The following is a 15,926-nucleotide window of genomic DNA, read 5'->3' on the forward strand; positions in this document are numbered from 1 at the left end:
AGAGTGTAAGTCGCGTGTATTGAGTTGGCACGGCAAAAGGTCATAACTTTATACTTAGAGCCATTTAAGTTTAATACATTATCACAGCACCAAGTCTGAAAGCTATCTAGATCAGATTGTAAGGCATAATTTTACATCATCAGCGTACATAAGTAAGGTCGTTAATAAATAAGGTAAAAAGGAGCGGACCTAGGTGGCTCCCTTGTCGGACACCGGATGTGACTCTGAGAATACAAGAAAGAGAATTTTTAAAGAGGACCCGTTGCGTCCTGCCATTCAGATAGGTTAGGTTAGGTTAAGTTTTACCGGCCGTCGGTCCGACGCACATAGACCATTAGAGGTCCATTGTGATACCGTATGTGTTTTCCCCTTTTACCCGTCGAGGTTCGTGTGAAGTTAGTAGTTTCCCCAGCCAGAGGCGCTGGTAATTTTTTGTATCCGATGGGGATCGGTGTCGGACAGGTCGGACGTGTCTATCAGGAATCTGCTTCCTAATTGAACAAGTCTTTTCGCTTGCAGTGCTGGGCAATGGCATAGTAGATGCCCTACCGTTTCTTCCACTTCTTCGTCCCTACAGCTACGGCAGAAATCGTTATACGGGGCATTTAGTCTTCTGGCATGGGTGCCTATCAACCATTGCCCTGTGATGACTCTCATACCAGTGCTGAGGTATGCTTCGGTCAACCTTTGAAGTTTTGGTGTTCTTTTTGAGCTTATTTTTGGCCATATTTGGCGTGTTAGGCGACAGTGTGTGATTTTCCCATATTGTCTGTTTGTTTTGGTTCAGGTTTTCCCTAAGTAGTAATTTACATGTGGCTAAAGGCATACTCGTGCCCTCCATCTCTTGTAGGAGTGGCGCGATAGTGCCTTCTCGAGCTAGTTCATCTGCGATAGAGTTGCCTTCTATGTCCCTGAGTCCGTGTACCCATATAAGGCTGATTACGAATTGTTGTGTCATCTCGTGTAAAGATGAGCGGCATTTCGATAATGTTTTTGAGTGGCTTGAGATTGAGCCAATCGATTTGATAGCTGATTGGCTATCACTGAAAATGTTTACGTGAGCTTTCCGGTTTTAGTGCTTTCAAATGTTTTAGGGCCTCCGTTATTGCTGATACTTCAGCTTGGAAGACGCTGCAATGATCGGGGAGTCTAAATCCGTAAGCCTAGCTGTTCAGGATAAACTCCTCCTCCTACTCTGTTCTGTAGTTTTTATCCGTCCGTATAGAAGCATATAGCATTTTGGGGACCAGGTGTCTGTGAGTTCCACTCGTCCCTCTCTGGGATGATTGTGTTGAACGGTGCTTGTATGTACTCCGTTGGAGTGCAGTAGTCTGTCCTAGAGGGGACTATTTGAATGTGTTTTAGGAGACATGAGTTATCTTTAAGCCTAATTGCCGCTACTATAGCCTGTTCCATACCATATAGGGCTTCCTTTGGGGTGGTGCGTAAAGCACTGCTGATGCAGAGAGCCGCGGCTCTTTGCATCTCTGCTAGCATTTTTATGCTGGATTAGTTTAGTTTCCTGTCAAGTATTACGCCCAGGTACCTTGCGCTGCTACTGAAGGAAAATCTTTGATTGTTGAGGATAGGTGGGACTAAGTCTGGTATATTATACTTCCTAGTGAAGAGAACCAGCTCGGCCTTTGAGGGGTTAATTCCTAATCCGTTATTTTTCGTCCAGCTGGACAAAACACTGAGTTTTTCGCTCATGAGATCGCATAGCGTTTGGGGGTATTTGCCTGTGAAGATGATAGCAACGTCATCCGCATAGGCTTTATTCTGCAGCCCCCCTTCCGGCTCGCATAGTTGACTGATATGTTCCATAGAAGTGGGGAGAGGACGTCTCCTTGCGTAGTGCCTCTGCTGACGTGCCTAGTGAGGGTTGAAGCGCCTAGTGAAGACATAACCTTCCTGCAGGTAAGCAGTTGGTTTATGAGTCCCACCAAGTAGCGGTCCACCCCAAGGTCTGTCAGGGCTCCGGTAATCGCCGTTTTAATGACGTTGTTAAAAGCTCCTTCTATGTCCAGGAAAGCTACCATTGCATATTCCTTTTGGGACATTGATTTTTCTATCTTGGAGACGAGAGAGTGTAGTGCTATCTCTGTCGATTTTCCTTTCTTGTAGGCGTGTTGATCTCAGATGCAGGCCGATGATTCTTTCAAGGGTCTTTAGTAGGAAGGATGACAGACTGATTGATCTGAAGTCCTTGGGGGTCGTGTGTGATGGTTTCCCTGCTTTGGGGATGAAGACAATACGGGACTATAGCCACGATCGTGGTAGGTGTTTAAGAAGTATGGACCTTTTAAAAATGTCAAGAAGCCAGTTTATGGCTATATTTCCCGCATTTTTGCGGGTATGATTTTGTCTCTACCTGCAGATTTGTATGGCTTAAAGCTGTATATGGCCCAATGGAGGACCTTTGGGTCTATGAACAGTTCGATACTTGCCAGTGTGGCGTTTGTTTGTTGGGGGGTGAGAGCGTTTTGGCTGTTTCCTGGGAAGTGAGTCTCTAGAAGTATCTCCAGAGATTCCTTATTCGTGCTGGTCCAGGAGCCATCTGCTCTTTTAAGGTAGCCTAGGGTTGTGGCAGATTTGGATAGGATTTTTCTAAGTCTGGCTGCTTCAGTTGTGTTTTCAATTTCTGAGCAGCAGGAATGCCACGAGGATCGCTTTGCTTTCCTGATGGCTTTTTTGTAGTTTGCGAGGGCTCTCTTGTAGGCGGTCCACAGGGCCTCATTTCCTGCCTTGGCCCTGTTAAAAAGGGTTCTGCAGTCTATTCGGAGCGGGGACAGTTCTGCTGACCACCAGGGAGGTTTTCTTTCTCTTTTGGGCTTGCTATTGGGGCAGGCCTTTTTTAGTGCATAGCTGCAGGTTTTTGTGAAGATTGAAACTAGTTCGATTAGACTAGTGATTGTTTGGGGGTATGGAGGGTGATCCGTTGGCATTTTTTCCCTTAAAATATTTTTGTATTTTCCAACCTATTTTCCTTGGGTTTGTGAAAACTGCTGGTTTTGAGGGATTAATTGTTAGCATCACAGCCTATTTGTAGGCCTATGTTTTGCTTTTCGCTGTCTTCTACCAGTCTCCTAACCAGTTCATCCGGCGGTTCTTGCCCTTCGTAGGCCATGTATGATGACAGCACTCAGAATGGAAATGGCTGACTCTCCACGGTGGCTGCCGCGTTGTCTGCATCGCTGTAATTATGGAGCAGAAAAATGCTAAGGTGCATTTTGGCTAGAATGCAGGCTCCTATTTTACCTTCGCTGGGAGCTGTTAGAAGCTTATATTCCTTAGCCCCTAATCCAAGGTTCCTGGATAGGGCTAAGTCGACTCCATCTTTAGCAAGATGGAGTTGAAGAGCAGCTGAAGCTGCCTTACTGTGGTGGAGGTTTATATGCAGAAGCCTCACGGACATCTGCTGTGGGAATCTCCAACACGGTTGTATCGGCTCCCTCCTCGTCCGATGTGTCTAGGTCCGTCATTGGACCCATGTTCGCAAGGCTGCGGAGGATTGAGGCATCGGTCGAGTAGCCGTCCTCGGTTTCCGATGCCTCGATCTCGGAGGCAATCTCCTCGATCACTCCTCCACTGCCTTCCTGGTCATCCTTGGTGGAGTCTGATTTGTAGACCTTTACGGTCACTGAGCTAAGCCCGAAGTTTAGCTCCCCGTGAGCGTCCTCAATTGGAGCTAGGGACTCCTTGTTTAGGATGAGGATGGCCTGGTTTGTTGGCCCCTCCATTTCGCCGACCTTCACCACTCGCCAGGTGGGAAGGTGCGGGTTTTAACGCTGCAGCATGGTGAGGATCTGGTCCGGCGCCCTGATGGATGCCGGGATCCAGATCCTTTCACGGGGTCGGCAAGGTACGTCGGACCAGCTCAGCGCAACAAGTCCGGCGCCCTCATACACTTCCCCCAGCTCCTTTACTGCGGCTTTGTACAGCTCCGCATAGCATTCATCGTTACAGGCGATCACCTTGACGCCGCCTTGGAACCATCCCACGTCTTTGCAGACAGAAGGGGTCCAGGTTCTTCGGCTAGCATTTCAGAGCATTTTATGGCTAGGGCTGCTTCCACCCACTTTCACTTGTTTCGTGGAATCCTGCCACTCGGGTCGTTTTCATCGGCCACGCCCAGGAGAATGCGGTTTTTCGCGATCTCCGTAAAGGATCGCCCTGGCTGTACGCGTTGCCGCTTTGCCGAGGGGTCGGAGGGAACGTCCTGGGAGCGCTCCTTCTTTGGTGGAGGTCGCTTCTTGACCTCTGTGGGCTTGGGTGGTTTGGGGCCTTCCTTGCCAAAGTTTGGCAAAACGGATCTAGCCCATTCCACCTTTTTCATCCATTCAGCCGAAGGAGCCGTTTTCGATCTCTCCTGGCTGCTTAGGATTTGACCTGCAGATCGTTTCTCTGCGTAGGTGTGTTTGCCTTTACCGGTTGCCACTGAGTGATTGCCGTCCTTGGCTGCGCCTGAAGGGGGCATCATGGCACTAGGGCCTGAAGATGTTCCCATGGCGACGGCTTGCACTCAGTCGCCTCAGATTTAAGGCGGGGCTCACCCGAACCCGATCCTGTGGCGTTGGCCAGGCAGGTGGGCTCACTCGCCAACTTCGCTGCCTTGAAGTTTGTACGGCCAGACTCAGTCGTCACTGCCGTTTGAGTAGGTTTTTCGGGAGATCCTGACTCCTTTTTATTTAATTTTATCGACTCCATGTGATTCCCACGCGTTGCGGAGAAAAGGAGGATCCACCCGGGCGGAGATCCGCGATCTTAGAACAGGGGGTCGCCAGGTACCCTGAGCTCTCCGTTTGAGACTGAGATATTTTGTGACCCGGGCCCTCAGTCAGGCTAACTCTCGGCACGGGTCGAGTGACACCTTAGTCCGGCCCGGGACGCCCGACTACCATTTGCCAGCATCCTCTAGCAGGAACATAACCTTGCCAGGGGACCTGTTTCTAGCCGCCCTGGCGTGGAGAGTATAGTCGCACTTCCGGGTGTATGGACAATTACGGCGCGTTCTTCTAGTAAGCTTGAAACTACACGTTATTCCCCTTGTCCATCACCCGACTGACGGCCTTGACTTCGCCTTAATAACTCCAAAAATGCTCATTGAACTCCCAAAGTGTGCTATTTTGCACATCTGGTTGTTGTTCAAAGATATCGCCAAGCATGAATACTTCCTTAAAAAATGGAAAAAATAGACCGTAGTAATGTTCCCAAAGCCAGAAAAATATAAATCGCAGCAATCATAGGCATCGATAAGCTTACTAACTTGTCTCTCAAAGTTGTTTGAAAAAATGCTACTACTGCGAATTAGCCCGTATGTTAAAATCAACAACACACTTCCAATACATCAGTTTGGCTTCAGAGAAAAAAATCATGGAACGATCTAACAGGTCAATCGAATCACGTCAGAAATACGCACTGCTTTTGAACACCGAGAATATTTCACAGCCATTTTTATAGACGTCGCGCAGGCATTTGACAGAGTGTGGCTGGGAGGACTTTTGTTTAAAATAATCCTTTTGTTACCCAAAAACACACATAAGCTACTAAAGTCGTACCTATACAACAGAGTGTTTGCATTAAGATGCAAAAGAAGCACCTCACGCGATAGCGCAATCGAAGCTGGAGTGCCACAAGGCAGTGTTCTGGGTCCAATCCTTTACACCCTTTATACGGCGGATTTCCCTACGGACTACAATCTAACAACCTCCACGTTTGCTGATGATACCGCGATGCTCAGTCTCTCCAAAAGCCACGGCACTTCTATCCCGACACTTAACATCTGTAGAACGATGGCTTGCCGACTGAAGAACTTTAATAAATGTACAATAATGCAAGCAGGTTATCTTTACTTTAAACACACAAACATGCCCACCACTGGTCCTAAATAACATATGCATTTCTAAAACCGACGAGGTAACATATCTGGGCGTCCATCTGGACAGGCTGCTTACTTGGCGCAAATATATAGAAGCCAAGACGATACAACTTAAACTTAATGCAAGGAACCTCCACTGGCTCATAAATGCTCGCTCTCCACTTAGTCTGGAGTTCAAAGCTCTTCTATACAACTCCGTCTTAAAATCTATCTGGACTTATGGCTCCGAGCTGTGGGGCAACGCATCCAGAAGTAACATACACATTATTCAGCGAGCACAGTCACCAACTCTGAGAACTATCGCTGAAGCGCCGAGGTACCTTCGGAACGAATACATACACAGATAAAATCAAATTAGTAATAGAAGTAATAACAGAGAAGAAAATGAAATACCAACCAAAGCTGACCATCCAAATCCTCTCGCAAGAAAACTAATCCGAGTATGCAGTAACTAAGTGAAAGTTAACTATGCTAGATTAAAATTTGAATACTTATTGTTAGTCTCTTAAAACAAAGTTAAGATTCAATAAATAATAAATAGCAATAAAAAAAACATCTTCAAGGCATATGTTCTCAATTTCCGATTTTGAAGATCCGAACATACATCTTTGCATTTGCTGACGGATTCGCAGCAAGAGATCCGTAAAGGTCTCCGTGTCTAAAGGTGTCAGGCCTCTAAATAGATGTCTCTCAAACGTAGAGTTCTACTTCGGTAACAAGTGTTTATTAAGATGGTCGATGAGGATTTTCTAGATGTTTTCTTTATTTTCGTCGGTTGGCTTAACCAGCTGGTTAAGCTGTAGCTGGACTTCCTTCCCAAGAGTAGTAGCTTAGTCCTCTTATGCTTTTGGTTTCGGCCTCGAGGTATGTTGTAAACGCCCTTAGCCATTTATCCAATTAATTTCGGAGGATCGGCCTGTCGATCGCCTCGCTCTGAAACGGTTTTTAGACACATTTGGTCATTCAAATACTTGCATTTTTAATATGCTTTGACTTGTACCATTACTCAGCTTCTCTCTTTGGAGCTTTTAATGCGTACTCGACCTTAAAACACTTTATTTTGTTTGGCTTCATTTGGTTGCTATAGAGTGTCTCTTACTCAGCAACTGTCAGGATTGGGTAGAGTTATTTCTTTTTTTACCCTTTTTAACGGAGTGCATGTGTGCGTGTGGAACGAGAGAGGGAAGGTGGATAATTATTGCATGCAAAACCACTCATTCCACTTTGTGCTCAAAGTTGGTTTCTGTTTGCAACGTGCAGATTTGCAATCACTCCGTTTATTGCTTCTCTCCTTATTTTTTGTCAGAGTTTCAAGACACAAGCACACACACTAAGTCACGTCGCGAGTGACTTGCAATTCATCGTTTTTGTTTCATCTCTTCTTCTTTTTTGATTGGCTAATTTACCAAATTTTTTCTACTCGTCGCCAACGTAATAACCTGCTTCTTTAGTGACGTAACACACCTTTGGGCTTTCGGTTGAAGTCAATTTATTACTACTTAGAATAATTAGTAGTCCCGCCGTTGTCACACCGCTCTTCCGATGCATGGTTGTTGGCAATGCCGGTCGCCACACTTTCAAAATTGTAGAATTTTTTTTTTTGTTTGTGTCAGAAGTTTACAACTTGAGATGCTGGCACCATACGTTTAATTTCATTTATAAATTGATGAGACTGGAAAACTAACTCTTAAATACAATTCAGTTCAAATGAACACTGCAACTTCTTACTCCATTATTCGGACAAGATGATGCAGCCGCACTTTTAGATAGCTGCTTTATTTGATTGATTGATGAAAATATTCATCAATGTACATTTTAACACTAGTGCCGGATCGAATTTCGCAACCTGAATTTCAGCGTACTAGCGCATTCATTCTCGAGTGCCGAGCAGTGCAGTGAACAAAGTCCAACACACCACATTTTCAATACTATTATAAATGACGCATGCCAATGTACATATTTTCTCGGAAGAATAATTTTTTTCTCTACGATTACAACAACAAAAAATGTTGATATATATTCAACTTCAACTACAATATAAATAATTTATTAAAAACAGTACCCTTAAGAGAAAAAAAAATATGACCACAAGGTATTCGAACGCTACGTAATATGATTTTGTACTAAAAATAACAACTTTAATTTCATTCAAATTGTGTAAAGTTGCCTCCGTCCGGTATTAAGCACAAAACCCGTGTTGGCATCGAATTTTACACATTCTTAAAATATTAGGTTTCTATTATTATGGATTTATTTAAGTCTTGGCTCTTTGATAGCCAATCTAAAACCACTGTCTAAAGATGTGTTTAGACATGATAAGTAGACAAACTATAAATATGTTCTATTTATGGGCTGCAATAAACATGGCACGGGACAACAAAAGTGGCAACTACAGATAAGTACGATTGCAGTGGTCTATTGCCGAAGTGTCAAGAGATATGATCACGCGGGAGGTGATTAGCGCGGTCATAGGCCACAAACATAGATTTAAGATAAATCTCAGCTGCATTGACCAACGCAGACTGCAGCGTCTTACAAGCGCTGCATTATATAATTAGATGATAAGAACCTATGTAAGAAGGAATAAAAGGCGATGCCCTAGCGATGCGTAGCGAGTCAGTAAGATTCAAACACCCGAATTGAACTCATTAAGTGTACGCATTAGTTTATAGTGTGAACACTTGGAGAAATTCTGTTGTTTTCCCCCACCAGTGGTAAGAAACACAGGATAAAAAACCAGCGCTTCAATGTAAAAAGAGCCAGTTCCTTCGAGAAAGTCTGTTGTTTTCCCCCACCAGTGGTAAGAAACACAGAAGAAGAAACCAGCGCTTCAAAGTAAAAAAGGGATGTTGTCGGAAAGATCTGTGAAATTGATGCAAGACCAAGGAGAGCTGCAGAACAAAACACTGCAAGCCATCAAGGACAAGGCATCTATACCAGCAGTAGAAGCATTGGTAGACCAATTTACTACTAACAACAATGCGCTGGTAAAATTGGGAGTTGGCGATCATCAATATTTTAATGATAAAATATGCCTACAAGGAGTCGCCATTAAAGGTAGAAACACTTGAAGAGATAAATATACCAAGTGGATCAAAATTATCTGATTCCGCATCAGCTTGGAGCTCCAGTCCAGTTGATAATCTGTTTCAACTGGTGGACAGAAGAGCGGACAGGGTGAGGCAACAGATAAGCCTAATATACGAAACCCTGGATAGTTCAAGTGAGATTGAACTAGTCAAGCAGCTGGCAATGATGAAAAGTCATTGGTCCAACGTGACGGACACACTGAAACTGCTTGAAAACAAGTATGACAGAACTGCCTTTGATCAAGATGAGGCAGACATTCTGCAATCTGATATTGCCGCACTAGAAATGGTACTTCAGAGGAAGTTGGAACAGTTCAAATGTTCCAACTACGACGTGCCAGAACTCCCAAAAGTGGAACTTCCAACGTTCAATGGAAATGCGAAGGAATGGCCAACATTTTACGAGCTGTTCTCTGAACTAATAGACAGCAGGAAGGATCTCAGCAACACAAGGAAGCTGGGATATTTAAGAGCCTGCTTAAAAAGAGAAGCTCAAATGGTTAGCCATTTGATAACAGGATCAGCGGCTAGCTATGCAGCAGCGTGGGAGCTTATCTGCAAACGCTATGAGAATAGCAGAAAAATATTCTCCCAACACTTCAACAAATAAATGGAACTGGAGTGCTTGCTGCCCCATGATGAGAAAAATTTAGGGAAGTTTTTGGATACTGCGACCGAGAGCATATTCATCATAAAGCAAAAAGGAGAAATAGGAAGCTCTGCTGACGTAATTTTAGCAGAAATTCTGCTGCGGAAATTATCGCCAGAAGCCTTGCAGCTGTATGAACAGCATGTAAAAAAGGCAAGAGCTATACAGTCCTTACAAGATGTACTGGAGTTTATTGAGCAACAATACAACTCAGTAAACGCCATTACAAAAAATACCGCTGAGCTTGCTACAAGGAAAGTGCAAGTTAGATCGTATGCCTTTTGCTCTAAGGATGGCCACGATTTGATAAAGTGTCTCAAATACAGAGCACAATCAATCAAAAAAAGAAAAGAATTCGTTCAAAAGAACAGCATGTGCTTTAGATGCTTTGGAAAACATAATGCTATCGACTGCTGCAAGGAAATTACATGCAATCGATGCTTCAAAAGACACAACAGCCTTCTTCTAAAGACACAAAACGCAGTATCACAGCAATAGCCTTAAGCAAGGCCAAGACACAGTATTGGCTACCGCTGTTGTTTTAGTGAAAAACAAAGCTGGGGGTTACAACGAGTTGAGGGCGCTTATTGTCGGTGGATCCCAGAAGACGCTGATTTCAGAGGAAGCAGCACAAATATTAAGGATTCCCAGAGTAAGGAGTACTATAGAGGTCGAAGGTATCTCCCAGACTACTCAATTATCAAAAAATAGTGTCCACCTGACGATCAAACCAAAAATTCTAAGCAGCTACAAAGCATCAACGGAAGCATTGGTTTTACCAACACTCCATAGAGCCCTTCCCAGCAAAAAGTTTGATATTGATATTAACAAAGAGTGGAAGGGCTACAGGCTAGCAGATCCACGACTCAACGAGCCAAGCAGAATTGACATGGTGTGGATCTATTTCCCCTGATTATGATGGAGAAAATAAAAACCGTGAATGGAATCTTGGGACCAAAAACCAAATTTGGATGGATTGTGTCCGGAAATATAACTCGAGCAGCAAAGCACAAAATTATAAGTGCCACTACAACAATAAATCTAAAGGACCTGGAACGCTTTTGGGAATTGGAAGATGAAGCCGATGAGACGATTACAGACAAAGGCAGATTTGTGGTTTCAACTTCATTCCACCAAGAGGCAAAGCTGGGGGACTCTCGCAAACAGGCAATGGCAAGGCTTATGCAAATGGAAAAGAAGTTTCAAAGAAACCCAAAGAACTGGGCTGCATACAACGAATTCATGAAAGAATACCTTAAGATGGGACATATGGAATCTGTAAAGACAACGGGTCAAGGTAAATACTATTTACCCCATCAAGCAATCATCAGGCCTGGAAGCTTAACTACGAAGCTACGAGTAGTTTTTGACGCATCCGCAAAAACGACAAATGGACTAAGCCTAAATGACGTTATTATAGCTGGTCCCAAGATTCAAAAGGATATATTCGATATTCTAATTAAATGGCGCAAGTGGCAATATGTTATGGTAGCTGACATTGAAAAAATGCATCGCCAAATAAAGGTTTGCTGAGAAAGACCAAGAATACCAATATATCCTATGGAGAGATGATCCAAAATTGCCGATCAGTGAGTTTAAGTTAACAACCGTAACTTATGGCACCTCGACAGCTCCTTTTTTAGCAGTCCGATGTCTACGAGAGTTGGCAGATCGCTTTTGCCAAGAGTATAGCGTCTCAGCAGACACAATTAAAGACGACTTTTATATGAATGACCTCATAACCGGTAGAGACACAGTCAACGAGTGCTATGAACTTTAAAGGAAATTGAGACAAGTGATGGAGAGGGCCGGCATGCATCTGCGAAAATGGGTTGCAAATGACAAATGTTTCATTCAGGAACTGTGGAAGTTACCGATGACTTGGGACGTTGAATTGGAATCCAACTTAGCTAACTGGTGGATGGAATATGCTAAAAATCTATCATATTTAGAAGAAATTAGCATTTCACGCTGGACTGGATGCTCCAAAGGTATTATCGAGCTACATGGATTCTGCGATGCATCAGAGAAAGCATATGCAGCGGCTGTGTATACAAAAGTAGGCGGCAGAGTTACTTTGCTAACAGCAAAAAGCAAAGTAAATCCTATAAAAAACAGGAAAACAATTCCAAAGTTGGAATTATGTGCTGCGCATTTATTAGCAAAGTTATTAGCGAAGGTACATGGAGTGATTCGCAAATTACTATTACTTGGATACAGAACAAGCGCAGCAAAGATAAGTTCGTCAGAACTAGAGTGGAAGAAATCAATAAATTAGTTCCCAATGTCAGATGGAATTACGTTAAATCGAAAGAAAATCCAGCAGACGTGGCTTCAAGAGGGATATCACCGCAAGCTCTTAAGCTCGCGCCCATTAGTCATTAGGAGCGAAAACGATGGTGAGGAAATATTAACGCCGGGTCATTTTCTGGTGGGAAGACCTCTAATTGGAGCTCCTGAACATTTTGACGAAAGTAAGACAATCAGCTCTTTAGATAGATGGAAGCTTATTCAACGCATCAGAGGTGATTTTTGGAAGAAATGGAAAAAGGAGTATCTGGTGTCATTGCAACAGCGAATCAAATAGCGCCAAGTAAAGCCAAATCTGAAGGAGGGACAGCTGGTTCTTATAAGACATGAGAACACTCACCCAATGGGAAGAATCATTAGTACGACTAAAGGACAAGATGATAAAATCCGGGTAGTCACGGTTAAAACTAGCGATGGGGAAGTAAAAAGATCGCTAAACAAGATCTGTCAACTTCCTGTTAGCGAAGTAAAACCAGCTGGAGCTGCAACGCCATCTATAACGGAGTCAATGCAGCTACGCAAGGACAAGAAGCTTAGGCAGCGAATTCCGAATGGCAAAAGGAAAGGCACTGGAAGCATAGCTACTGTGCTATGCTGTTTATTGATGTTGCAAGCTATAACTGCGACAAAAAATTCGGAAGAAATTCCCAAAGAACTTAGGAAAATTTACGACATCGACGCAAAAGCTGCAGTTATGGTGAACAAAATTGGTAAAATTGAAGTCGCTACATCCAGTTGGCAATTATTATTTTATTATGACACGCAAGCCTATTTTGATATCATAAAACAATCAGAGGACTTCCTGGAAAAATCCCGCCTGGTTTGCGAAAAAATGGGAGACTTCAAGGATTACTGCGATTTCTTCGGCACGACAATACGGACAAAAATTGACAACATAAAAGAAAAAGACAAAATACTACGGCACCGTACCAACCGAAAGAAAAGGTTTATACTGTTCTTTGATATCGGAAATGCAAATAAAATACAGGAAAATATGCAAACGATCATAAAAAACAAAAAACATATAATAGAATATGTTGAAAATCAGACCTCGGTCATCAATGCCACGGAAGAATTAGTAAGAGCAACTACGATAGAAGCAAACCGGAATTTGGGAAAACTGACCCAAAAAGTCAATTTTATTGCAGAAACCATGAAGGAGCACTTTATGGTATATAAGGAGTCAATTAAATTCCTTATGTTATCAAATCAAGTGCGAAACTGGATTGGAGAGGCAGAAAGCCTACAAGCAACAGCGATCTCAATGGTAACGGACATTAGTGAAGGAAGAATTCACTCTACACTAATTGCGGCTAACAAAATGCTGGAGGAGCTCGAAAAAGTTAAGCAAAAATTAGGACGAAAACAAATGCTACCGGGTAGAAATTCAGTTATACAATTACCACTGATCTATAAACTGATGAAGGCACAAGCTATGTTGAAGGATAATGTCCTATTCATTGAAGCATAACTGCCGATATACAACAATCAGGAAACGGATCTCTTTGAAGTAATCCCAATACCACTGTGGACAAACGAAACAAAGCGTTCATTCATCAAAGAGATAAGTGGATCCAACCGTTGGCTATTTAGACTGTTTCGGAAAACAACAGCTAATATAAGATGCAACGAACAGCATCAGGTTATAAGACTGCCCAATCAAGGCATTATACATCTACTTGCAGGATGCACAGCAATATTAGGGGATACAACAATAATTACTCTTTAAAAAGTAATTTCGACAGCGTCTGAAATGTCTATCTTCCCCAGTTTACGAATTATAGATGACAAGGAGACATGGAACATGGAATACTAATGAACTGCAAAATCTTCAAACGCGCATCAAGACTCTGAAAAATAACAAAGTACACATTGATCACTTGATTTTCCACACGGCAAGCGGACACTCGGCTCTAGGGTTGACAGCGATTATTATAATTATAATGGTCATTTATATTCGGAGGCAACGCATAAATGAGAGACAACTACTGGCCGTGCTATCTGTAAAGAAAAATATTTAAATAATATTAAAGTCATGTAGTTTAGAATGCAAGTAGCTATGCTAATTCTTCAATGCGAAACAATTAACTTACCAATTTAAATATTTCACGATCCCGTGTAACTAGAATTAGGCAAATAATCAAAAACGGACGCATTGGCGTTGCCTATAGCGACAGTTTAATTTCTTACAATATTAAAAATCCTTAAATCAATTAATATAAATGAAATATACACTTAAATATATATAAATATCCACCAATTATTAGAAAGGTATTCAGAAGTCTATACATACCGTTTTTTTTCGACTCTGATTTTGTTGCCTCTCATCTCTCACTCTCATTTTCGGTCACTGCTCTGAACTACATCGAAAAAAAAACAACAAATACAAACTGCGGGCATAGGCAGCGGCAGAGCCACGACAGAATTCGACTTGACTACGCTGTTCGAAACTTTGCTAGAAAAAGCCTGTGAGATTTGTTTTTGTTTTTCTCTCGCAAGGAGAAGTACGGGCAAGGAATTTTGGTACTGAAGGGTATAAACAAAATAAACCAACACGGATACTGATACGGTAACTTTTACAGACTTATTGTAGTTAAATAATAAAATAAATGAAATATTTATTAAACCGGAACTTTGTTTGTTATATTCTTTAAGATCACTTCCTCCTCTTTAGTAAGAATATATACAGAATTGGGCGTGACAAAAAGTGTTGTGGGCGTGGCAGCTTTGGGCGGTTTGTAGGCGTTAGAGTGGGCGTGGCAAAAAGTTTTTTTGCGAATCGATAGAAATTTACAAGACCAATACAAAAATGAAAATATATTAAAACATTTTTCTAAAATGCGGGCGTGGCAGTTTTGCGCTGCGATTATGTCCCTGGAGTCTGTATACTTAATCTCAACTTTCTAGCTCTTGTAGTTCCTGAGATCTCGCCGTTCATACGGACAGGCGGACGGACAGGCGGACGGACAGGCGGACAGACAGACGGACGAACAGACGGACGGACAGACGGACATGGCCAGATCGACTCGGCTACTGATCCTGATCAAGAATATATATACTTTATATGGTCGGAAACGCTTCCTTCTGCCTGTTACATACTTTTCAACGAATCTAGTATACCCTTTTACTCTAAGAGTAACGGCTATAAATAGCTTACTTTGTGTAATGCATAGGTAATTACAAAACATACTTTACAATATGGTTTCTAATATTAAATATTTTTTTGCATTCTCGCTTGACATTGTTTCCAACTTTCTGCGACCCCTGAGAAGACAAATTTCTTTATGATTCGCTACGATCAGCCTTAACAATTTTGGTCTGTTGATCGCAGGGTTCTAAGGCAATTTAATATCTTGCTTATTCACGTAATTGTCTTTCCAGATTTATAAAACCTTAAAACTTTGATAAAAATACCCATTTTGTTGTTTTTAGAAAAACAACATATTTCTTTTTGCCATCGTAAAGAGGATAAAATTATCCTTCAGACAAAACACATTGCTATGTGTAATCTGTAGTATTATTAAATTTATCGTAAGCTATTCACATTTTTCTTTTCAAAGAAAATTTTTGAAAGAAAAGTTTTTTGGGTGACACTAATTTATTTGCTTAATATCTTTAAATTATATCTTGAAAACAAAGTTACCCGTTTTTTACTAATGCTTTGGGATGATTTGTAATATTTTTGCCCGTTTACCAATGAAAGATTCCAATTCCCCAAATAAGGGCTGGAAGGAATTCGTCCCTGTTATGCACAGGCCCTGTGATTAAATGTGCCATGCCAAAATTTTTTGATTTTTTTCACATATACACGCATATACTGGGCAAATATGTTTTAAAATATTGTCACACAATTAAATACGCGAAAAACGGCGAAAACAATAAAGTCTACATTTCTGAGAAATTATATAATTTATGTTATCATAATATTTGAAAAATAATCCCACATCGTTTTACTTTGTTATTTGCCTTAACAATTTCTACCCATGTGCAAAAACTTTTT

The 15,926-nt window shown here is 42.1% G+C and overlaps 1 long non-coding RNA gene across 1 annotated transcript; it reads right to left on the minus strand.

Annotated features, from left to right (window-relative positions):
* Positions 1 to 5,797: 5,797 nt before the first annotated feature.
* Positions 5,798 to 8,288, minus strand: LOC120321109. The gene is made up of 2 exons (XR_005560677.1): positions 6,276 to 8,288; positions 5,798 to 6,198 (listed from the first exon to the last, which is right to left on the minus strand). It is a non-coding gene; the product is annotated as an uncharacterized LOC120321109 (long non-coding RNA).
* Positions 8,289 to 15,926: the final 7,638 nt, after the last annotated feature.

Source organism: Drosophila yakuba, chromosome 2R, assembly GCF_016746365.2.
Source record: "Drosophila yakuba strain Tai18E2 chromosome 2R, Prin_Dyak_Tai18E2_2.1, whole genome shotgun sequence".
Classification (NCBI taxonomy): Eukaryota; Metazoa; Arthropoda; class Insecta; order Diptera; family Drosophilidae; genus Drosophila; species Drosophila yakuba.